Source organism: Ursus americanus, chromosome 20, assembly GCF_024610735.1.
Source record: "Ursus americanus isolate L20-20 chromosome 20, mUrsAme1.1.p, whole genome shotgun sequence".
Lineage (NCBI taxonomy): Eukaryota > Metazoa > Chordata > Mammalia > Carnivora > Ursidae > Ursus > Ursus americanus.
Genome location: NC_142146.1, coordinates 37,062,085 through 37,080,804, shown reverse-complemented (window position 1 = coordinate 37,080,804; position 18,720 = coordinate 37,062,085). Strand labels below are relative to the sequence as shown.

The 18,720-nt window shown below is 42.5% G+C and overlaps 1 long non-coding RNA gene across 1 annotated transcript in view; it reads left to right on the top strand.

The window, feature by feature from the left end:
• Window positions 1-9,695: 9,695 nt before the first annotated feature.
• The window catches only part of LOC123788496 (uncharacterized), a 92,547-nt gene continuing 83,522 nt past the window's right edge, over window positions 9,696-18,720 (top strand). The window contains exons 1-2 of the long non-coding RNA XR_006778515.2: window positions 9,696-9,824; window positions 15,282-15,437. This is a non-coding gene — a long non-coding RNA (uncharacterized LOC123788496). The remainder of the gene's footprint in view (window positions 9,825-15,281; window positions 15,438-18,720) is intronic.

Here is an 18,720-nt window from a genome sequence, read left to right as displayed (position 1 = left end):
AAACACTAGTTCCATAGTTAATATGTTTCTTAAATCTCTTTTAGGATCAAAGTTTTCTCTTCTTTTTAAAAATGCTATTTATTTGATGAAAACAATCATTTGGACTATAGAATTTCTTGTCCTCTGTATTTATGATTTAATTTTTGAACCCTCATTTTACATGTTTTTCCATCCCTTGTATTTCTGAAAAGTAATGATCAGAACGAGGGACTTCGTTAGATTTAGGCTTTTCCTTTTTAAAAATGGTTAAGAATTTGAAATATTTATTTGGCAAAATTCCTCTATAGGTGGTGCTGTGTACTTTCTATTATATCACATCAGGAGATAAATAGAATCTGATTGTCTCACTTCTAGTGTCTTCATACTGATCATCTGGTTCCATTCTGATGGTGCCAGCCTAACCCATCTGTTCTAAAGTTTCCCACCTACCTTTCACCCAGTGCGCTTGGCAGTCATTGTGGATCATTATCTGTGTCAGTGATTTCATTAGGGATCGCAAAATAGTGATTTTCTAAGTCATTAACTCTTCCTACATTTATTAGCTGTGATTCTTTTATAAAGAAGAATTTTCATCAATTATTTGGCTACCCTGAAAAACAGTCTAAATAGGAAAGAAAGGTTAAATGCTTCATTCTTATCTTTTATGTATCAACTTCAGAATGAGTTGGCATTGTAGTAATCTTCAAAGACATTAATGATGGCATAAAATTATCATTATAAATCCATGAATTTTTATATATTTGTTGTGTTTTTTAAAGTATATTTTTACATATTTGGTGTGTCTCAACCTACTGAAATCATTATTATTTTTGATGCTCAAATTACCCCATCTTTGGGAATTCCTTCAAGTTGGCTCCAATGTGCTACGGATGTGCACCCAGTAGCCTTTAAGTTCCTTGATTTCTTTTTTTTTAAAATTTTTTAGAAGTTCTATTATTTTCTTCCCTTTCTCTCTCTCTTTCTTTCTTTTTTTTTTTTTTAAGATTTTTATCTATTTGTCAGAGAATGAGAAAGAGAGAGAGGACACAAGCAGGGGGAATGGAAGGCAGAGGAAGAAGCAGGCTCCCTGCTGAGCAAGGAGCCTGATGCGGGACTGGATCCCAGGACCCTGGGATCCTGACCTGAGCCAAATGCAGACGCTTAACCGACTCAGCCACCCGGGCGTCCCAAGTTCCTTGATTTCTGTTTGACAAGATGGACCAGGCTGTTTTTGTATATTTCCTTCCACAGATGTGGGACAAGTTATTTGTCCAAAAAGTTTTGATTCTTTTTAAAGGGTAATAATATTTAGAGACCATAGTCTTGGGGTTAGAGTTGTGTTTATCAATTCTACATCTTTTAAAAATAGCAATACCGAGATTACAACGAACAACAAGACACCTGAATGCAGTTTTGGTTACTTTTGATTTTTTTTTTTGACCTTATAGTCTATCCTACTGAGGATATACAGTCAAAGTATTATGTTTAAAGTCACTTGGAATAATTCTGTGTGGTTATGCTACCAACTTCATATAGAGTTAGATTGCTTTGTTTTAGTTTTTAATTTTGGGGGATTGCTTCTTATTTTTCTATTCAATTTTGTGTTTTAATTATATAAAACATTACATGATTCCAAAGTTAAACCAATGTTAAAAAACAGAATTTGACTCAGTAAATTTTAAAGATCTTATTGGCTTTATTCAATGATTCATGAATTGAGTAGCATTCAATCTCGCAGATAGTAAGGAGCTCTGAGGAGGTGTGCAAAATGAAAGACTTTTGCAGGCAGAAAGGAACAGGAACAAGGATGTTATAGTTGACCAAAAAAGTGGATTGGTGATTGCAAGATTCCTTTCCTCTAGCAGTTGGCTTGGGTCTATCAGGCAGATGACTTAACTAGTGCTGATGGGGTGGTGCCTGAATGATTGGTTTAAGATTCCACTCCTGGAAGAGTCAAAATTATAATTAAGGTAAGTCACTGTTTGGTGATATGGGGCTTAGCATAAGTGACTCCAATTTCTGGTGTTGTCTTCTTTTTAACACCACAAAACAAGGTACCTTCAGAGAAGTCTAGCTGCCAGCTCATTTCAGCCCATCTGTTCTCTTCGTCCCTTTTTATGTGCCCATTTATTATTAGTTTTAGTTTATCTTCTCATTGCTGTAATGATTTCTGACACTAAGTACCGGAGTTAGACCAAACTTCATAGGTTAAGAGTACAGTACTCCACAGACTGGCCCTACTTTGGACACCAGCCACAAGCTTGGGAGTTTCCAAGGCCACCCCCACTTCCGAATAACTGGCTAAGACTTGGGGGTTTTCATAACCTGCACAGTTTTGATAATTTGCTAGAGTGACTCACAGAGCTCAGGAAGTGCTATATTTACAATTACAATTTTATTATGGCAAAAAGGATACAAATCAGAATCAGTCAAAAGAAGAGATGCATAGGGTGATGGCAGGGAGGGTCTCAAATGGCAAGCTTGTGATGTCCTGTCCTTGTGGAGTGAGGAAAAGTCACACTACCAGCACACTGATGTGTAGCAATATGCAGAGTGTTGCCAACCAGGGAAGCACACCCAAGTTACACTTTATTGAGTTTTTGTTGGGATTTCATTTCATAGTCATGGTTGATTCAATTATTGGCCATGTGATTAAATTCAGTTTTTTTTGTGGCATTTCTCCCCATCCCTGACCCCCCCCCCCCCAAGATTTGGTTGATATCACCTTGTTCAAAGCATTAACCCTTTAATTACTGGGTTGGTCTTTCTGCGTAGCCAGCCCCCATACTGAATCATCATCTTAGCATAAGCTCCTAAACTCATGGCCCACCATGAGTCATCTTGTAAGCATAAACTCAGAGGGGGTCTGAGGGGCCAGCATGAGTAACAAAGACCCTCCTAGCACTTAGGAAACTCTCAGGGTTTAGAGGCTACTTCCCAGCAATGGGAGACAAAGGCCAGCCAGATTCTTAACTAAACAGACATTACTTATTCATTTTGAAACTATAAGAAATTATATTTTTCCTTTTATATTTTAATTTAATGATTATATTAATGCCTTTTGAACGTTAAATATACTTAGAATTCATAGAATAGATTCAACTTGGTAATGAATATGTTATATTTTTCATGGATTTCTGGATTCAGTTTGCCAATATTTTGTTTGTAATTTTTTTATCTGTGTTAACCTTGATTATTTTATTAATGCATACTTTTTTTTTTAAGATTTTATTTATTTATTCGACAGAGAGAGACAGCCAGCGAGAGAGGGAACACAAGCAGGGGGAGTGGGAGAGGAAGAAGCAGGCTCATAGCAGAGGAGCCTGATGTGGGGCTCCATCCCGTAACGCCGGGATCACGCCCTGAGCCGAAGGCAGACGCTTAACCGCTGTGCCACCCAGGTGCCCCCATACTTTTTTTTTTTAAAGCAGGTTTTTGTTTTGTTTTGTTTTTTGTTTTTTTGTTTTTTTTTTTTTGAGAGAGAGAGAACGCATACAGGCATGGGTGCACATGTATGGTAGGGAGGGGGAGAGGGAGAGGGAGAGAATCGTTTGGATTTTTTTTTTTTAAGATTTTATTTATTTATTTGACAGAGAGAGAGAGAGACAGCCAGCGAGAGAGGGAACACAAGCAGGGGGAGTGGGAGAGGAAGAAGCAGGCTCCCAGGGGAGGAGCCCGATGTGGGACTTGATCCCAGGACCCTGGGATCACGCCCTGGGCTGAAGGCAGACGCTTAATGACTGAGCCACCCAGGCGCCCCTAATGTATACTTTTGATATCAAGGTTACAATAGCTTCAAAGAATAAAAATGGAGAATTTGAAATGCCTCTTCTCTTAGAGCTCACCTGTCACTCTATCATCTGGTCTCGTGTGGTATTTAATTTGGGGGAACATTTTAAACTACTGGCTTAATTTCTTTAATTATTGTAAATCTATTTAAACTTTACAAAAAAAAAAAACCTTTCTAACTGAGTCAGTTTTATCAGGATAGATTTGTTGACACAAAATAAACAAACGTTTTAGAATCTCTAAAAGTAAGAGAGAGAGTTTTATTTGAGCCCACGTTAGGACAGCTGCCTCTTCACAGGGAAGCAAAAAACTCTGGAACATGAACAGTTTTTACAGGGTTATATACTTTTCTACATCTTGTAAAACCTCAAAAGGTTAACACAGGAATGACAAGTTTCAACATCAAGGAATGTAGGGAGTAGGAGCATTAATCAATATCTTAAGGACAAGGGTTTTCCTTTAGGCTACTCATTTGCGAAGCAGGTGTATGAAGTATGCGTGGTGGGCCAGAAATCAGGCTTTTGATTTAAACAAAGTTTATGTATAGTCACGGTGACTTAGAAAGAAATCTAAACTGGCTTCCCTTATATCTCAGGCCTTTAGAGAGTTTTTTCTTCCATCAGATTTTTCTGGGAATTTATTAATTTCACTTATATTTTAAAATTTACTCATATAATGTTGATCAAAATATGTTTTTATTCCTTTATTTTTAAAGTTTAGTTAAATTTTTATTTTTTGAAATAATTTCAAACTTACAGAAAAACTTAAGTTTATACAAAAGAACTATATCCTTCACTTATATTTGCCTACTGTTAATATTTTGCCACATTTACTTCATCATTTCTCTTTCTCTCTCTCTCTTTTAAAAGATTCTATTTATTTATTTGTCAGAGAGAGAGAGAGAGGGAGGGAGGGAGGGAGAGCGCACGATCAGGGGGAGCGGCAGGTAGAGGAAGAAGGAGGCTCTCCGCTGAGTAAGGAGCCTGATGTGGAACTTGATCCCAGGACTCCAGGATCATGACCTGAGTCAAAGGCAGATGTTTAACTGACTGAGCCACATGGGTGTCCCTCTCTTTTTCTTTCTATATATATATATATTTTTTTCTTTTTTTCCCCTTGAATAATTTCAGAATAAGTTGTACATATCATGCCCCTTCAAACCTTAGCACTTCAGTACTTATAATTCCTAAGAAGAAGGGCACTCTCCAACATAATTACAGGAAATTTAATGAACTCAGGAAATTTAATATTTATTGAAGTTTTAAACAATTTGGCATTATCTAACATATAGTTCACATTCTACTTTTGCTAGTTGTCCCAATAATGTCTTCTATAGTGAAGGGGAGCAGAATTTGTCTCCCCAAAATTGACCTCTTTGCTATTAGGATTATTTTATTTTTATTTATTTTAAAGATTCTATTTATTTATATGACAGAGAGAGTGTGCACACGCATGCAGGGGAGGAGGAGGGAGAGGGAGAGGGAGAAGAGGACTCCCTGCTGAGCAGTGAGCTCCATACTCCACAAGGGGTTCAGGGCTCAATGGAGGGGGTGGGGGGATGGTTCGTCTAGGGACTCTGAGCTCCATCCCAGGACCCTGAGATCATGACCTGAGCCCGTCAGATGCTTAACCAACTGAGCCACCCAGGCACCTGGTATAAGAATTATTTTAGACTGATTATGTTTCTCTTAAGCAGACAAGGAAAAGCTTTGAAAACTGAGATGTTATCCTTTTGTAAGAGACATTTACATTTATAAGGGAAATCTGTATTTGTAAGGGAAGGATGACTGAAAATCTCTAGAAGGTCTTACCAGTGGAGAAGGCAATGACTTAAGTTTGCATAACCACCTTACCCTCATCTACTGTACTTTTCCTGGTAACTTCCCATAACTGGCTCCCCCTACTTACCCCCAACATCCTTTTGTCTTTAGCCGGCAATGGAATTTAATAAGGTGGTGGTCTGGGCCATTTCTTCAGGGAGTTACTCAGTTTTCTTAGGAATCTCCCATGTGTACAAGAGGTATAAATGTTACTAAATGTCTTGTTTTCCTCCTGTTAATCTGTCCTATTACAGAGAGTCTCAGCCAAGAATCTAGAAAGGTAGAGGGAAAATTAATTTTCCTCCCCTACAATAGCATTATTTTCTGGTCTTTGATGTAACTTAAGGTTGCATTTTGTTGTCATCCTTCTTAGATTTCCTTTAACCTGGAACAACCTCACAGATTCCTGGGTCTTTCAGGACATTTCCATTTTGGAGAGTACATGGTAGTTGTTTTGTAGATGTCTCATGCTGAGTGTCTATGTTTCCTCATGGTAAAATCTGAGTTATGCATGTTATAGGAGTACTACATAATATTGTTTGCTTCTTAGTGTATAACATTGTAACGAAACCCAAGTTCCCATGCTTGATGAACCAGTCTCACTGAGACATCAAGTGAGCAGCAAGGAAAGAGTTTATTTGAAAGGCTGCCTCCCCAAGAGGGAGAGTCAGGGATATTTAAAGGCAAGCTGAATAGGGACTGGTAAAGGGGAGAGGAGATACCTGACTCAAGATCAGACAAAGGAAGTTGCTAAGTGGGGCCAGGTCAATTTCATTTCGCTGTGCTCTAAGAGGAGGTGAATCTTGAGTTCCTGCAAAACTACTAAATTAACACTTGGTTATCGGGTACCAAGCATGAACATCACCTTGTAGAAACAATGTGGCAGATGGCATTCCCAGAATAAGCAGATTTGGGAAACAGAGTTGCAGCTGTGCTTATCTGCCCTGTTTACCCTTTCTTTGGTTACTGGTTTCAACATCACAAGTCAACTGATGTTGATTTGTGATGTTAACTTTGATCACTTGGTTAAGGTGATGTCCAACAGTTTTTTCCGCTGTAAAGTTGCTATTATGCTGTCTGTATTAAATAACTAATTTGCAGGAGGTACTTTGAAGCAGTGGAAATACTCTATTTCTCATCAAACTTTCACACATGTGTTTTAGCGTTCATTATTGATTCTTGCCTGCACCAGGCCTTACTATGATGGTTGCAATATAGTGATTTTCTAACACCTTCATTCCTTCTATATTTATTTACTTGGCATTCTCTTGTAAGGAAGAATTTCTCCTTCTCCTCCAGTAATTTATCTTAGTCTTTTTATATCTCAACAGCATCCATAGTATTTCTTCTTTTTTATTTGCAATATTGTTTATTTTTTCTTCCTCCAATCTTGCCAGCATACTGTGTATTTTATTAGACCTTTCAAAGAACCAGCTTTTTGATTTGTTGATGCCTCAGGTTTGGTTCCCCCAGAAGCAGACTATCTGTGGCTTGCAGGCAGTTGGGCTGGCCAACTATGCACTATGAGCAGAGAAGGCAAACCCATAATTAGAATATGTATTATTTCTAGTAAGGATGGATTGTTTCTCTCAGGTAGAAGAGATCCAAGATAATGAACTTGCCATCAAATAGTTGCTTATGTCCTTGAGGGATTGTACCATATCAAGGGCTCAGCATTAGTCTGTACAGCTGATGGTTAGGCACTCAGCTGTGCTGATAGCTAGATTAGCCTTGGTGAAAGGGAGCTTATGACATCAGACTACCATGACTAATCCATTCATTCATGGGCTCCTTTGTAAGGATTGAGATGGCTGAGGACAGAGGCATTCACTGGCATTCACTGGATGAGTCATCCTGTCTACCGGCTTAGTCAGTGCTTCTTCTGCACACATGCTTTCTGGGGGGGGTGTTGATGTGGGGTGCAAAGATCCACAGTCCATGCTCTTATTCCCATAGCTCCATCCACCTGCGTTTTCCTCAGACATCCTTGTTCCCAAGCTTCCAGTCTTGCTCCTTCCAGACCCTTGACCAAGCAGCCAAGCCATTTGCCATTACTTGGAAGTCTGTGTATATCCTACGTCAGGTCACTTCTTTCCCACACAAAGGCCATGGCCAATTGCACTTTAAACTCTGCCCACTGGGAGGATGTCTCTCACCACTCTTTCTCAGAGCCCTTCTGCATGGCAGCAGTCCATGTCTGGCTTATGCCAACACATTGTGTGGACCTAACCATTATCAGGCCTTTTATTTTATTTTTCTCCTCTATCAGCTGGTTGTAGATGTGGGCTGATGGTGAGCTGCAGTGCAAGAGAGGCAGGGTACATCAGGTGCCTACACCCTGTTGTATACCCTACAAACAGGTGTAGACAACCTGTTCACCCAATTTGCGTGTTTCCTCCATACCTGCTTGAGCCTGATTCCAAATGTATTACTTTCATTTCAGAACAGGTTGCAATTTTGCCTGTCTCAGCTTATGATTTGGTGGGTCTGATAACTGTGCCAGCTTATGATGTTCTACAGTCACTCATTTTCTCCCAGGGTCCAGTATTGTGCCAGAAGATGTTTTTTGAGTATCAGATCGTTCTCTGCTGTAGACAGCATGGCCTTTCTCCAGAACCATATGGGTCTGGGCTCAACCCTTCTCTAAGGGCTTGCTGAAGACTTACTCCATAGAGTGTCCTTTACGGCCACAGATGCCTCTAACATCACTGGATTGGCCAGACCATATGCCCGCAGTAGGGCTGCTTGTACTGCAGCCCGAGTCCACTGCAAATCTCCCTCTTGCTCTGGGTCCCACTCAAAACTGGCAGCCTTCTGTGTCACCTGAGATGGGTATTCCCAAGTATAATATATGCTATATCCAAAGTCTGAATCAAGCATTGTGTTTTTTTCCGAGTGGTCGGTGGCACAAAGTTCGGTAGCTTGTACTTTACTTTGGAGAAGATGTTTTGGCATGTTCCAGACTATGGGCTCCTAAAAACTTCACCAATTGAGGCAGGGGTCTGAACCTTTGTTAGGGCTTATTTCCTACTCTCTGATGTGAATGTGTCTTTCTGGGATGTTCAGAGTGCTTGTCACTTCCTAGTCACCATGTCTAGTTAATGTGATATCATCAATATAGTGGACCAACCTCAGAATATCAGGATGGTTAAGATTCTTCCAGATTTTATATTGTGACAGAACAAGAGAGTTAGTAGAGCCCAAGAGCAAGATTGTGAATGTATACTGTTGTCCATCCCAGGTGAATGGGGAGTCATTTGATCCTCCTTCCGGATGGGGCCAGACCAATAGATGTATTCCAAGTACTAGAAGCTGTGCTCATCTGTTCTAATAAAGATACTTGCAAATGGGGCTGTCTGTAGTTAAGTTTACAGTGGTCTACCATCACCCGCTATGATCCATGTGGTTTTGCAGGGATTACAGAATGAATGAAAAGGGGTGTTACGTATCCTTTAAGTCTTTGAGAGTGGCACTGATCTCTGTCATTCTGTCTGGCACTTTAGGCACCCTGGCATCAGTGTCACCTCACAACTTGTATACAACAGCACTCAAAAGGTTTGGTGTTCCCCCTACCCCAGCGTATAGCTACTCTGGTAAATGATGGAGGTCCTTTTAGGGGAAGAATTAGGATAAATGCTACTATCCTTACTGTGCAGGCTTCTATGGGATCTGGCTTCCCCTTTCCTAGTTGTGGTCTGGGATTGAGCAGTGTCTGCCTTCTGTTCACTAGCCCTTGGTCAGTTTTAGTTCTGTAAGTGAAGCAAGTGTCCTTTTTTTAGTGGTTTCCTTACAGACGTTGTCATTTAATATAACGAAGCCAGAGTTACTCATCTCTCCTCCTAAATCTTAGTTCATTCACTGTAACATTAATCTCCTTCATTCAGTTTACATCTATTTTTGTTTGCTATTTTAAATCTATTTTGTATTATTTTGTTAACCCCACAAATTAGACATTATTTATTATTCTTTTACATAATTGATGCTTGTTTAGAGCCATCCAGGTACCCCTCTTCTTTGTTCCATAAATATTCAGCTGTTTCTCATGGGCCCCTGGTTTACTCAAGTTTGTTAATCCCTGTCTTGATGCATGGTTCCAGGCTCTACATGTGGCCTGACCCAGAGAAGAGTGGGAATATTTTTTGTTATGAGTTGGACTCCGCACCTGCTTCCACATGCCATCTGTCTGCATTACATTGTTGTTCGTGTCGAGTTTATAGACAGCCAGCCCCTTTCTGGGTATGTATATATATTTTTTTCCATAAAAACTTTTGCCTACTTTATTTTATTTCTGTAGACCTGAGTGGATGTCTTCATATTTACTCTTGCAAAAATTTATAGTCTGTTGTCTTTTTGGACCACTCCTTCCTCATAGGGAGAAGCATTGAGCCTTGATTTGAGTTTTAGCCTGGGAGGAAGGAGGAGCCAAGAAATAGTGAATTCAGGTAGCCTGGGTTCCAATTTCAGTGATGTGACAGAGAGCAAGTTACTTAACTTTACTGAGCCTCCCCCACCATCCTTCTTGCTTATAGAATGTAAACTCAATGTAAACTTCCAATTCCAATATTCTCAGTGCCTTTCATAGTGATTGACACATAGTAGGTGTTCAACAAATGCTTGCTGGCTATATGATTGAATGAAGTAAAATACCTACTTTGCAGGGGTGTTGTGAGGTTTAGATAACATGTCAAGTGCCTAATAGAGGCTAGGGTATGGGAGGTGCTCAACCAAAGGCAAAAATTCTTATCAAAAAATGGTTGTCTAGGCCAAGGTGCCTTGCAGCTTTCTACACCTTCCAGGATGAGAAAAAGCACAAACCATCATTTTGGGTTCTGTCGGATTACCAGGCTTAAACTGTCACACAGTTCACATTTTCTATGAAGTCCCACTCTACCTGGAGTGCGTCTGGACTGCCTAGCATTGCACTATCCAATACAGTAGCCACTGGCCACGTGTGCCTATTTCAACTAAATCAGTTAGAACAACAACAACAACAAATCACAAGACTCAATCAGAGTTGTCACATTTTATTTTATTTTTTAAAAAGGTTTTATTTATTTATTTGAGAGAGAGAGAGAGGGAGAGCACAAGAGGGGTGAAGGGCAGAGGGAGAAGCAGACTCCCCGCTCAGCAGGGAGCCCGATGCAGGACTCGATCCTTGGATCCTGGGATCATGACCTGAGCTGAAGGCAGATGCTTAACTGACTGAGCCACCCAGGCGCCCTTAGAGTTGTCACATTTTAATGCTCAGTAGGCACATGTGGCTAGTGGCCGGCACATTAGACAAAGCTCCTCTAGAATATTTTCATCATCGCAGGAAGTTCTGTTGGATAGAGGTGGTCTAGAGTCTGCGGGGAAGAGAGGAATGTGATAGAGTATGGGGCAAGACCATAAATTAGGAGGCTGAATACAACTGTGATATGACAAGCTCCTGAACTTCAGAAAATGGAGAGGAAGGGCAAGCCGTTGGGATATTTTGAATAAAGCATGGGCAGAACCTAGTGGCAGAGTGGAGAAGGCAGATGGCACAAAGGCTCTGGAGCTGGGCAGGGTTGAAATCCTGGCCCCATAGCTCACCAGCTGTACTGACTAGCCTCATCTCCAAGCCCACTTTCTCATTTGTGAGATGGGAGGAATAGTATTTGCACAAGGTGGCTGAGAACATTAAGTTAGGAGGACTTGATTATACAGAAAGGCTTAGCACAGGGAGTCGTAAGGAAGGCGCAGTAAGTGGTAGTCGGACTGCTATTAAAGTTCTGGTTTGGGCATCTGGGTGAAGTGGTGTTGATTGAGAATCATTTCTTACTGCACAATTCCTTTCTGCTCTTCCCCAGAAACTCCAGTGCTCTCTTTCTCCAGAGGCCGCAGTGCTATAGATTTCTATATGACTCTCCCTGGCAAGGTCCTAAACATTGGGCAATTTTCACCTGTCAATATAAAATTCGACCTATCTTGGGTTCTATTCCCAAATCTGCAAGATGACTTAAAATCTTGGAGTTAAGTTCAGGTGGGAAAAGACCAAAATGGTTATGTATCTCCCCTCCTCCCCTCAACCTGATTTTTTTAAAAAAGATTTTAATTATTCATTTGAGACAGAGATACAGAGAGGGAGAGCATGAGCAGGGGGAGAGGCAGAGGGAGAGGGAGAAGCAGGCTCCCCACTGAGCCAGGAGCCTGACGTGGGTCTCAATCCCAGGACCCTGGGATCATGGCCTGAGCCGAAGGCAGACGCTTAACCATCTGAGCAACCCAGGTGCCCCCATCAATCTGATGTTTGAAACCCTTCTACAATAAGATTATCTACCACGATCCCACAATTCTAATAATAACGTCCATATCTGAAGGTCTTCGGTGGGCTAGCACTGTGCCAGCCACTTTACAGGAGCTGTCTCATGGCTGTATGTTGCCCCTCTTCCCAGGGGAGGAAGTTGGGGTTCAGTGAGATGCAAACAGTCTGTTGTTACCATCTCAGAGGTAAGAGTTGGAAGATTTCTTCAGCTTGATCATTCCCGTCTGTCCTTTCTGCGGCTCCCTGTTTCCTTGTGGTTCTCGGCTAGTCAGATCTCAGTACATTTCACTGGAAGTGTGAGAAGGGGGACAATGGGGAAACCCTTGCCCTTGAGGCAGCCAGGCTGAAGGTGGAGGTCATGGGGCAGAGAGGGGGCAGCTAACCCTCTGTAGGGAAGAAAGTGAGAGCAGGGAGTGTTCCTGCTTGGGGTGCGGTTGTGGGGCTCTGTGCATTCCCTCCTGTCCTGGGCCTTAAAGAGGAAGCAAATCCTCCCAGCGCAGGCAGCGACGGAGGTGGCTCTAGGTTCAGTGCTGCTTTCTGGCCACTCTAACTCCAACTCCCATTGTATTGCTCTCTACACAACTGATAACTTTTATTCCCCTTAGCAACTGTGAGTTAGGTATTATCTCCACTTTATGGCTGTTAAAAACAAAGCCCAAAGAAGTGAAGTGATTTTTCCACATAATAAATGGCGGAGCTGAGATATGAACTCCTGACTCTCCGAGGTTGCGCTCCTCTCTAGTTTTTTAACGAAACTAATAACATTCTTTCTATAATGTGTTACTCTAATTTGGTCTTTTGTAAATTCAAGAAAGTTCCCTGTAACTGTTACTACTTTTTTTTTTTTTTTTTTTAAGATTTTGTCTCTTTGAACATTTTGTTGAATCAGCTGCATTGAAGAAATCTTGCCAGCAGGTAGCGACACGAAACCAGTAACTCAGGATACTAGTTCCTGCTGTCTGAGGTGGGGGGGGGGGGGTGAGGGCATGGTATTTGCCGCTGTGTCCTTGGCAGGGTGGGTGTCTGGCTTCCTCTTGTGATTTCCGGGCTACTGGGTTTTCCACGCCTGCTACCTGGGGCTCAGCCTGGTTTCCTAAGACTGTCAGGACAAATTCTTCACCTTTAGCTTTACCCAGACCCTCCTGGGCTGCTGAATGTTTGAGTCCCTGCTTCTTTTGCTCTTCTACTCCCTGCCTCCTAATCTTCTCAAATGAGTTAATGCTCCTTACTCTACCCATAATGCTCTTCCATATTCCATGCCTTTGTCCCTGCTGGTCACTCTGCCTGGAGGACCCTTTCTTCCCTCCCCCGCTGGTTAATCCCTTCTCATCCTTGGGGCCCACTCTGCTCCCCTTCCCCCATGTCCAGGCTGGGTGGGGTCCCTTCTTCATGCTTCTGGCTGTCACAACACTGGTGGCCCTAGGTCGTACTCTTTTTTGCTTGGCTGCCTTTCCCCTAGTGCCCCATGAGGGTAGAAACTATGTCCCATCCTTCTCGGGTTATTTCTACTGCTGGACAATGGAAGAGGTACAGAAAAAATTGTTGATGAGTGAATGAACAAATGAGTGCTTACAGAGAGCCAGTGACCTGTCAGGGGCAATTCTATGCAAGGGCCTTTGTGGAGCCCCAAAGTGCTGAGTGTCTTGTGGACAAGAGCAGTCATCACCAGGGAGGGTGGCTCTTCTTGGCCTGCAGGGTAGATGGTATTTGTTTTCTGTGGGGGGCATTTCTGGCTTCATGGCGACAGCCTCTTTGCATCTCCTTAAATACCTCCAAGGAAGGATGCATTTTCTCAAGATGTAAGGAGGAGTAATTTAAGTAAGTGGAAGGAAAATGCATTTTAATTGCATTATTATACTAATTTATGTTTCCTGCCCCCCTTGAAAAAGTGCTTTTTCACAGTGTGGAAGCACATTAGGGTTGGGAGTTGAGACTAATTGTTTCAGATGGCTGCTGAGAGACAACGGGCTTTGTTTTTACAGCTCTCAAAGCAGGTGGGTAAACAGGCCCATTCATTCCTCTGCAAGGCCAGATCAGGCTTCAGGACTCAGGGACCACACCTGCAATGTCTGCACTCCCAGCACAGTGCCGGGCACATAGTAGGTGTTCAGGAACAATTTGCTCAGTGGATACATGAACGAGTAATAGAGAAACAGGGCTGGATACACAACTGAGGAGGATTCAGCATGATTGGGTCTCTTCCATAGTATGGTCCTGTGAGATCTGGTTGTAGGGAGGAGGAAGTGACTGGAGAAACATCTCCTGGGGTCCTATGTGCTGTTTGATGCAAGGCAGCCACTGGACACTTTTTCTCAATCTTCAAAACCACCTGTGAGGTAAGCCCGGTTTACAGATTAGCAAGGTGAGGCCCAGACCAGTTAAGTCACTTGTCCCAGGTCTCAGTGTCAGAGAGGGGCCAGTATGGGGACCAGGTGTGCTGGATTCCAGCACTCAGGCTTTCCCCTCTTCCTGAGTCAGGCTTTTGCAAATAATAGCTATGGCATATTGAACACCTCCCAGCCCTGAGGGTAGACCTTGGGGCTGTGCTTTCCACAGTGGTCGGGATACTCTGCAGGGGGACCACTTGGGGCCAGCTCCCAGTGCCCAGGCCAGGCCCACTGGAGTGGACTCCAGGGCCCTCTCAGTGCCTCAGGCCAGATTCCTCCATCCACCAAACCTTCACTTCTCTGTTTTTGTCTGGTTGTTGTCTTGATTAAGCTACCATTGTTTGTTTGTTTCTTTAAAAAAATTTTTTTAAAAGGTTATTTATTTATTTATTTTTTATTTATTTATGAGAGAGAGAGAAAGGAAGAGGAGCAGAAGGAGAGGGACAAGCAGACTCCCCACTGAGAAGAGTCTGATGCTTAAGGGATTGAGCTACCCAGGCACTCCTTGGTTTTTCCTCTTCCTCTTCTTCTTCTTCTTTTTTTTAATATTTTATTTATTTATTTGTGTGAGAGAGAGAGCACAAGCAGGAGGAGTGACAGGCAGAGGGAGAGCGAGAAGCAGGCTTCCCACTGAGCAAGTAACCGGATTCCAGACTCAATCCCAGGACCCTGGGATCATGACCTGAGCTGAAGGCAGCTGCTTAACTGACTGAGCCACCCAGGCATCCCCCTTGTTTGTTTTTGACAACAACTTTATTGAGATATAATTCACATACCATATAATTCACCCATTTAAAGTATACAAGTCAGTGGCTTTTAATATATTCACAGAATTATGCAACCATCACAATTAATTTTAAAACTCCCTCCTCCCGCAAGGAGCCCTGCACCCTGTAGCTGTTATCCTCCAATCCTTCCAGCCCTAGGAACCACTCTTCTACTTTCTATCTGTACAGATTGACCTGTTCTGGACCTTTCATATACAGCAGACCCCTTTATCTGTGGTTTCACTTTCCGCAGTTTCAGTTACCCGCGGTTGCAAAGCAGATGACCCTTCTTCTGACGAATCTGCCGAAGGTCAATAGTAGCCTAATGTACTACGTCAGGGCGCCTGCGCCACTCGCCTCACGTCATCTCCTCACGTAGGCTTTTTATCGTCCCACATTATGACGAAGGGTGAGTACGTATAATGCGGTACTCTGAGAGACCACATTCACGTTACTTTTATTACGGTATTCTGTCATAATTGTTCTATTTTATTTTTAGTTATTGTTATTAATCTCTTACCTTGACCAATTTGTAAATTAAACTTTATTATACGTATGTATGTATAGGAAAAGACATAGTGTGTGTATACATAGTGTGTACATATATGTGTGTGTATATATATAACTATATAAAACTACATATATATAAAACTATATATATATAAAACTATATATATATATATATAGTTTGGGACTATCTGTGGTTTCAGGCATAGGCATCTGCTGGGGGTCCTGGAACGTAACCCTTTGATAATGGGGGTGACTACTGAAAATGGAATAGTATGCGGTCTTTGTGACTGGCTTCTTTTATTTGGCATGATGTTTTCAATGTTTACCCATTTTGTAGCATCGGTATTTCATCTCTTTTTATGGCTGAATAATATTCCATCATTTAGATACGTAACAATTATCAGTTAATGGACATTTGGGTTGTTTTGACTTTTTAGGTATTATGAATAATGCTGCTATGAACATCGGCATTCAGGTTTTTGTATGGTCATGTCTTCATTCTCTTGGATATGATATCCCTAGGAATGGAATTTCTGGTCAGATGGTAGTTCTATGTTTAACATTTTGGCAAACCGCTGCACTCTTTCCCAAAGTAGCTACACCATTTTACATTCTTGCCAGCAGCAAATGAGGGTTCTGATTTCTCTGCATCCTTGCTAACAGTTGTGATTATCTGAAGTTTTTATTCTAATGGGTATGAGGTGGGTGTCACCAATTGTTGGAGCATCTCAACTACTGGAGTGTGAAGATAACTTTTTCTAATAACTGCCCTCCAGCTGTGCTATGTTGATCTCCCCTTTCTTCCAGTTGGCAATAGCTGTCCCATCATCAACATCTGGACCAGATTATACAAGTTTTCAACTATTTCCAGTTATTAGAAGTGTTTCATTCCAGTATTAAAGACCGAATCCTATTCACTTAAAAAATGCAATCTCATATCTAAATCAAGGCTTTCTCGGGACACCTCCATGGCTCAGTCAGTTAAGCCTCTGCCTTGGGCTCAGGTCGTGATCCTGGGGGTCCTGGGATCGAGTCCTGCATTGGGCTCAGGGAGCCTGCTTCTCCCTCTCCCTGCTGTTTCCTCTGCTTATGCACTCTCTTGCTCTCTCTCTGACAAATAAATAAATAAAATAAAATCTTTTTGAAAAAAAGAGATTTATTAAAAAAAAAGACTTTCTCTCCCAGAACTGTGTCTCTGAATTTTTTTTTTTTTAAGATTTACTTATTTATTTATTTGACAGAGAGAGAGCACAAGCAGGGGGAGCAGCAGAGAAGAGGGAGAAGCAGGCTCCCCCCTGAACAGAGAACTCGATGTGGGGCTTGATTTCAGGACCCCGGGATCATGACCTGAGCTGAAGGCAGATGCTTAACCAACTGAGTCACCTAGGCGCCTGTCTAAATGTTTTTTCTTTTTCTTTTTCTTTTTTTTTTTTTTTTTGAGGGGAGATGGGGGAGTGGCTCTGTCATTAGTCACCCTGTCTTCTTTTCTTTCCTAAGTTCTGGCTCCTCTGTTAGGGAATGACAAGGCACCTGTCTCCTTATTTGGTGGGAAGATGCTGTTGGTCAGTGCTGCTTCTCCAGTCCCACTCAGCTGGCTGTTAGTGCCCTCTGTGTGGAGAACACCCAAATGCAGCTTGTCTTTGGGGATATTTCATTGAGTTCCTTGGGGGCCCTGTGGGAGCTCCTCACCACACAACTCTCTCTGATGTTGGAGTCCTTGTTCCACCTGATGTCTCCCTCCACCAACCCTGAGACCATGCTTGGGCAGCCCCCCTCACAGACCCTCCCAGTAAATGTCTCCAGCTTGAATCTCCACTCTAAATGGGTCTCAGCGGGGGAGAGGGGCTCAAGGGCTGGGGTGGGAATAGCCTTTCCCTGCGGTCACTGTGTGCCTCCAAAAGCTGAGGAACCCACACCTCTCATTCATTTCTCTTCTCCCACTGACTGCAGTGGGTGAGAGTGGCAGGAGGAGGTGAGTATTGGGACAGAAACCCCTCAGAAGGCCCTGTGAGGAGTACTGTCCCCACCACTGGGGACTTTCTGAACTGCTGAATGTAGGGGATTTCATTGCCTTTCCCCCTGGACTTTGGACCTAAACAAGGATACCAAAAAAAGGAAAGAATCCCACCTTCCCTCATTACTTTCTGTTCTGTGGGGGCAGGGAGGAGGCTCTCCAGTGTACCTGGGTGGGGTGAGGAAAGGCCCCTTCTCAGGAAACTCAGATGAGGCAGATAATTGGTGATTTCCATGGTTGTAAATTCCAATGACATTCCAGTGAAAATGTACGAAAAGCATTTCTGAGGTGGGGGTCACAATTGCGGAAGCATATGTAAGTAGAGGCACAGGCGATTGAGAAAGCCCTCCAGAGCAGCCCAACATGCTCATCTTACCCCTTCTCAACACTTGCACACCCAGCCTGGATGGGGTCAGTTTGCATCTGCTGTTTCCTAGGCCCTTTCTCAGGGTCCTAGCATGCTGACTAAGAGCCTGCAACTAGATTCACACTGCCTAGCTTCAAATCCCTGGCTGTGGGACCTACAGAGACTCGTTGAACATTTCTAGCCTTTGGGGTTCTCATCTGTCCAATGGGAATATTAATGTTGTCTACCTCACAGGCTTGTGGGCACTGAATGCATATGTGTCTTAGTCTGTCAGACTGTTAGAACAAACTACGATAGTCTGGGTGGCTTATAAACAGCAGAAATGTATTTCTCATAGTTCTGGAGTCTGGAAGTCCACAATCCAGGTGTCAGCAGGTTCATTGTCTGGTGAGGGCTCTCCAACTTCTTCTTGGTGGCCATTTCTTGCTATGTCCTCGCATGGTGGAAGAGACAAGAGAGATCTCTGAGGGCTCTTTCATAAAGGCACTACTCTCATTCATGAGTGCTCCACCCTCACAACCTAATCACCTCCCAAGGGCCAACCTCCTGATACTGTCCCATAGAGGGTTAGGATTTAACATTGGAATTTTGGGAGAATGCAGACATTGAGCCGCAATGTGCTTTATTTGGAGTCTGTACAAGTTAAGCACTCAATTCTTCCTCCCCTAACTCCATCACAATTTGCTCTTAATGAATAATTTAATATATGAATTTAAATCATTACCTTCACCAATTGCAGAATGAAAAACTGTTTCCTGGTTTAGAGAAAGCCAGTAAGAGGGGAGAGAAGCTGTGTGGAGA